The sequence below is a fragment of the Phaenicophaeus curvirostris genome, chromosome 16 (genome assembly GCF_032191515.1).
Source record: "Phaenicophaeus curvirostris isolate KB17595 chromosome 16, BPBGC_Pcur_1.0, whole genome shotgun sequence".
NCBI lineage: Eukaryota > Metazoa > Chordata > Aves > Cuculiformes > Cuculidae > Phaenicophaeus > Phaenicophaeus curvirostris.
The window spans coordinates 14,717,469-14,723,886 of NC_091407.1; positions in this window are offsets into that span (position 1 = coordinate 14,717,469).

The following is a 6,418-nucleotide window of genomic DNA, read 5'->3' on the forward strand; positions in this document are numbered from 1 at the left end:
GAACAGGCAGCTCAGTGCAGCAGTGAGTGCCCCAACCCGACCCCCAGCGCCCCGCTTGGTGCCTCCGGTCACCCCCGTGTCGTCCCCGCCATCCCCTCCCCGCAATCCGCCACCTCCAAAGCTCGTCCACCACTCATCTGGTGGGCAGCTGAGAACGGGCACTCGGTGCAGCAGTGAGTGGCCAAACCCGGCTGCTGGCACCCTGACCGGCGCCTCTGGCCACCCCCGTGTCCCCCACACACCCCAGTCTGCCATCCCCCAGCTCGGCCCCCATGCATCTCAATGAGCGGCTGAGAACAGGCAGCTCAGTGCAGCAGTGAGTGGCCAAACCCAACCCCCAGCACCCCAACTGGCACCTCTGGCCACCCCTGTGTCCCCCTCCACACCCCAATCTGCCACCCCCCCCGGCTCAGCCACCACCCATCTAGCGGGCAGCTGAGACCGGGCGGCTCAGTGCAGCAGTGAGCGCCCCAACCCGACCCCTGCCCCCCGCTCGGCGCCTCCATCCCGTGGGTGTGTGGGGGCGGCCCTGGGGCCGTGTCGGGGGGCACCCAGCCCGCGTGGCAGCGAGCCCACTCCCCCCACACCCCGCCCTGGGGGGCCCCCCCTGCCCTGCCCGGGGCCCCCCTGCGCTGGCGGGGGTCCAGCCCGGCTCAGACGCTGAGGAATGCGGAGGAGCTGCGGGGGGCGGGGGGCCCGGACAGGGGGGGGACACCCCCCCCCCTCCCCGCCTGCACCCCCCTCATCCCGGCCGTGGGGCTGGCCCCATGCTGGGGGTCGGCGGCCCCAGCTCCCGCGGCTGGAGGAGCTGCCCCATAGCGGGGAGGGGGCATCTCCCTGAGACCCCCCCATCCCCCAGCCGTGGGGTCTGCCCCATAGCGGGATCCCTGCCCCTCAGGGGGACCTCATCCTGCGCCCCACAGCCAGGCCAGACCCATAGCAGGGCAGGGCGCATCTCTGCGAGCCCCCCAAGCCATGGGGGCTGCCCCATAGCAGAGTCCCTGCCCCCCAGGGGATCTTCATGCTGCGCCCCACATCAAGGCCAGCCCCATAACGGAGCATGGAGCATCTCCCTGAGGCCCCTCAAGCTATGGGGTCTGCCCCATAGTGGTGTCTCTGCCCCCTAGGAGGTCCTCATCCTGCACCCCATATCAAGGTCAGCCCCATAGCAGGGCAGAGAGCATCTCCCCGAGACCCCCCCAGCTGTTGCGTCTGCCCCATAGCGGCATCCCTGCCCCCCAGGGGCTCCTCATCCTGTGTCCCACAGCAGGGTCAGCCCCATAGTGGGATCCCTGCCCCCCAAAAGGGTCCTCATCCTGCACCCCACAGCCAAGTCAGCCCCATAGCAGGTCAGGGAGCATCTCTATGAGCCCCTTAAGCCTGCCAAGACCCCCAGGGTCTGCCCCATAGCGGGAACCTTGCCCCCAAACGGGTCCTCACCCTGAGCCCCACAGCAGGGTCTGCCCCATAATAGTGCAGAGAGCATCTCCACGAGGCTCCCCAAGTCAAGGGGTCTGCCCTATAGCAGGAACCTTGCCCCCAAAAGGGTCCTCATCCTGTGCCCCACAGCAGGGTCTGCCGCATAATAGAGTGGGGAGCATCTCTGTGAGCCCCTCAAGCCATGGGGTCTGCCCCATAGCAGGAACCTTGTCCCCAGACAGCTCCTCATCCTGTGCCCCACAGCAGGGTCTGCCCCATAGCAGGGCAAAGATCATGTCTCCCAGCCCACCCCAGCCATGGGGTCTGCCCCATATCAGTGTCCCTGCCCCCCCAGGGGGTCCTCATCCTGTGACCCACAGCCAGGCCAGCCCTATAACAGGGCAGGGAGCATCTCTGTGAGCCCCCCAAGCCACGGTGTCTGCCCCATAGCGGGAACCTTGCCCCCAGACAGGTCCTTATCCTGTGCCCCACAGCAGGGTCTGCCCCATAGCAGGATCCTTGCCCCCAGAGGGGTCCTCATGCTGTGCCCCACAGCAGGGTCTGCCCCATAGCGGGGCAGAGAGCATCTCCCTGAGGCCCCCCAAGGCATGGGGTCTGCCCCATAGCGGGCTCCCTGCCCCCAGGGCATCCTCAGCCTGCACCCCACACCCAGCCCTGCTCCATAGGGCATCCCCCCTCCAAGCCCTGCTGGTTCTCAGGCTCAGCGCCCACCGCCACACGCCCCAGAGCCCGTTGGCACAGCTCGCAGACAGACAGACGGACAGATGGGGGGCAGCCCCACAGCTGGGATGCCAGAGCGGAACCCCAACCCCCCCACAGCCGAGGCATCCGGCTGGTCCCACACAGTGGCCGGATCCCCAAGGGATGGATTTTGGGGGGTCCTGGTGTGGGTGGTGCCGGATGGGTGGGAGCGGGGCCCCTGGGCACTGTGGGCAGCTGCCAAACCACGCAGCTGCGACGCCACCGAGAAGCAGCCCTGCTCAGGATTTGGGGGGCCCTGGTGGGACCCCCAGCACCTGCAGCCCCCCCATCTCCTGCCCACGCCAGGCACTGCCAACCCCGCTTCCCACCCACAAGCAACCCCGGCCACACCAGTTCAAACCAGTCTGGCGCACGGCTTCCCCAGTCCAGAGACACCCCCCCCCCCACCCCGCCCCAGCTCTGCTGGCTGGGTTGAGGTCCCCTGCAGCCACCAGGACCCCCCACGCTCAGGGACCCGCGGTGCCAGCTCTCAGGGTCACCCCGCTGCTGGCATGGCGGGGGTCCCCCCTGCCCTGGCCCAATAAACACCACCAGGAATAGGGTGTGGGGCAGAGAAACCCCGGTGGCACGGGGGATGGTGGCGAGGGATGCCAAAACCAGCCATGGGGACGGCACAGAGGGATGCCAACGGCTGGCACGGGGTGTTGGGGACAGTGGCAAGGCATGCCAGCGCCCGGCATGGAGGTGGCAGCGAGGGATGCCAAAACCAGGCATGGGGAGCTCAGGGACGGCAGTGAGTGATGCCAAAACCAGGCCGGGGGGCTTGGGGACGGCGGCAAGGGATGCCAAAACCAGGCACAGGGATGGCAGAGAGGGATGCCAATAGCCGGTGGCTCAGGGTCCAGGGAATGGTGGCAAGGGATGCTGGCACCTGGCATGGAGGTGGCAAACAGGGATGCCAAAAGCAGGCCTGGGGGGCTCAGGGACGACAGCAAGGGATGCCAGCACCAGGAACGGGGTGTTGGGGATGGTGGCAAGGGATGCCAGTGCCCAGCATGGAGGTGGCAGCGAGGGATGCCAACACCAGGCATGGGGAACTCAGGGATGGTGGCGAGGGCTGCCAAGGCCCGGCACGGGGATGGCAGAGAGGGATGCCAGCGCCAGGCATGGAGGTGGCAGACAGGGATGCCACAACCAGGCCTGGGGGGGTGGGGACGGCAGCGAGGGATGCCAAACCCAGGCGCAGGGGCTCAGGGATGGCAGAGAGGGATGCCAACACCGGGCATGGGGGGCTCAGGGATGGCAGAGAGGAGTTCTGATCTTGGACACGGGGACGGCAGCGAGGGATGCCAACGTCCGGCGCTGGGGGGGCTCGCGCTGGCAGTGGGTGATGCCAACACCAGGCCCAAGGGTCTCGGTGCCGGTGGCAGCGAGGGACACCCACGCCAGGCCCCACGATGGGCCGGTGACCCCAGGGCCCGGCGAGCTGGGAGCGGTGCCAGCGCTGCGGGCCCACAGCCCCCCCGCGGCGGCTCTCGGCAGGCTGGCACCGCTGCCAAGGTCGGGCAGCCCCCGGGAACAGGGTGGGGGGGTCACAGAATCCAGCCCTGCTGCCACCAGGGTCACCGTCCCCACGGCTGCTGGCAGGACACGGTCCCCCCACAGCACCCGCTGCCCCATCTCATCCGGCGCTGGCACTGCCACCCCTCACCGGACCCTTGCCAAGGGGGGAGCACATCCTGCTGGTGGCTCCTGCTCGTCACCGTCCCCACACTCGTCACCATGGCTTTGTCCCCTGGTCCCCAAGGCCAGGCTGGTGCCACCAACCCCCCCCTGTCCCATCAGCGGGGACCGAGCAGCGGTGCCACCAGCACCCACACCCTGCCACCTCCACATGGGGACACCAGAAGGGTCCCCTGTCACCATGGGGGGAGGTCTCGCCTTTGGGGGGACACAGGGACACCGGATTAGGGGATGTGGTCACAGCAGGGTGACACAAAGGCGGGGAGAAGGAGGAGGGGTAGGGGACATCACTCAGGGACACTGGGCAGGAGTTGCGACCCCCCCCAACCCCCAAATTCCCCCCCTTCAGCCCCAGGGAGGAGGACATGGTGCACCCCTGCCAAAACACACCCCCCCCAATAAAAAACTGGGAACACAAACGTGTCCCCGGGGGTGGCAAAGCACCCCCAGTCCCCACCCAAGGTCAGGACAGCGGGTGGAGGGGACAGCAGGGGGGTCCCCTCTCTGCAGCCCCCACAACATGTCTCATTTTTCTCCCCTTCGTCCCCCCCCCCCCCCCCCCAAATGCCCAGGACAGTGTGGGTGGGCAGCGGGGCACATCCCACACGGCGGGGGGGCTGCAGGTGCCAAGCCAAGTCACCCCCTCCCTAGGAGGGAACGGGGACCCCATGATGTGTCCCCCCCCGGGAAGAAATAGAAGGAATTGGGACCCCGTGATGTCCTCCCCCCGGGAAGAAATGGAGGGAATGGGGATCCTACGATGTCCCCCTCCAGGAGAGAATGGGGACCCCATGATGTGCCCGTCCCCCTCCCGAGAAGAAATGGAAGGAATAGGGACCCTATGAGGTCCCCTCCGGAAGGGAATGAGGACCCTGTGATGTCCCCCGCCCCCCCGGGAAGAAATGGAGGAACAGGGACCCCATCCTGTCCTCCCCCCCCCGCGAGAGGGAATGGAAGGAATGGGGACCGTATGATGTCCCTTCCCGGGAGGAAATCGAAGGAAGAGGGACCCTATGAGGTGTTCCCCCCCGCCCCAACCCCGGGAGGGATCGGGGACTCCATGATTTTCCCCCCCCGGGAAGAAATGGAAGGAAGAGGGACCCCATGATGCTCCCCCCCGGGAGGGAATGGGTACCCCGTCCTGTGTCCCCCGGGAGGGAACGGGGGCCCCATGATGTCCCCTCCCGGGAGGAAATGGAAGGAATGGGGACCCCCTCCTACACCCCCCCCCCCCCGGGAAGGAATAGGGACCCCCTCCCGCCTCCCCCGGGTGTCAGGGGGGCTGCGGCCCCGGTGCTCCCTCCCCCCGGCTCGGTGCCCGCTGCTCCCCGCGGGGGCGCGGACGGGGCTCCCCCCGCTCCACACCCGCATCCCCATCATCACCCCTGTCCCCCCCCCTCCCCGGCCCGGTGCCCGCGGTCGGTACCTGCGCGGGGGCTCGGCCCCCCCCCCCAGGGCCGGCGGGGCTCTGCCCCCACCCCCCTGCCCGGTCCCCCCCGGGCGGCGGCGGCGGCGGCGGCGGCGGGGCGGGGGCTCTGCCCGCCCTGATTTATGGCCGCCCCGCACCGACCGGCCGGCCCCGGCGCTGCGGGCGGGGCGGGGCGGGGGCGGACGGGCCCCTCCCCGCCGGGGGGCGAGGTGGGGGGGGGGGGGGGCACGGATGGATCTCCCCCCCCGCCCCGGGGGCACCGGTCCCGCGCTCCCCTGGCCAGGGGTCCCCGCTGTCCCTGCCCCCCCCTCCCCAGTGTCCTTGTGTCCCTCCCCGGTGTCCTTGTCACCCCCCCAGTGTCCTTGCCCCCCCCAACCCTGTGTCCGTGCCCCCCCGCTGAGTCCTTGCCGCCCCCCCCGCTCCATACCCGTCTGTGTCCCCCCCCCACAGTGTGTCCTTGTCCTCCCTTTGTGCCCCCCCGTTTATGTCTATGTGTCCGTGTTTCCCCACCCATCCCCGTCCCTGTCCCCCCTTCCTGCCCCCCCCCGGGTGTGTCCATGTCAGCCCCCCCCCCATCTGGGTCCGTTTCCCCTCATCCGTGTCCCCCCACCTCGTGTCCCCCCCCTCTATGCCCGTGGCGGCCCCCCCCGTGTGTGTCCCCCACGTCCATATCCCCCCCCTTCTCCATGTCCCCCCCATGTCCCCCCCCTCACCGTGTCCCTGCCCCCCCCCGTTTTCATATCCCCCCCCATGTCCATATCCCCCTCCCAGTCTCCATATCCACCCCCCCTTGTCCATGTCCCCCGCTCTGTGTCCCTGTCCCCACCCCGTGTCCATGTCACCCCCCCCAGTCTCCATATCCCCCCCCAGTCTCCATGTCCCCCCCCGTCTCCATGTCCCCCCCATGTCCCCTCCCATGTCCCCGTCCCCCCCACCCCCCCCGGGACAGGGCGGGGCCGAGGGGGACACGCGTGAAGCGCGCGCGGGGGGGGGGGGAAGAACCCGCCCGCCGCGTGACGTCACGCCGCGCTGCTGACGTCACGCCTGGCGGGGGCCCCCCCGCATGACGTCACCGGGGGGGTGTCCCGGGGCCGCGGCTCCTTC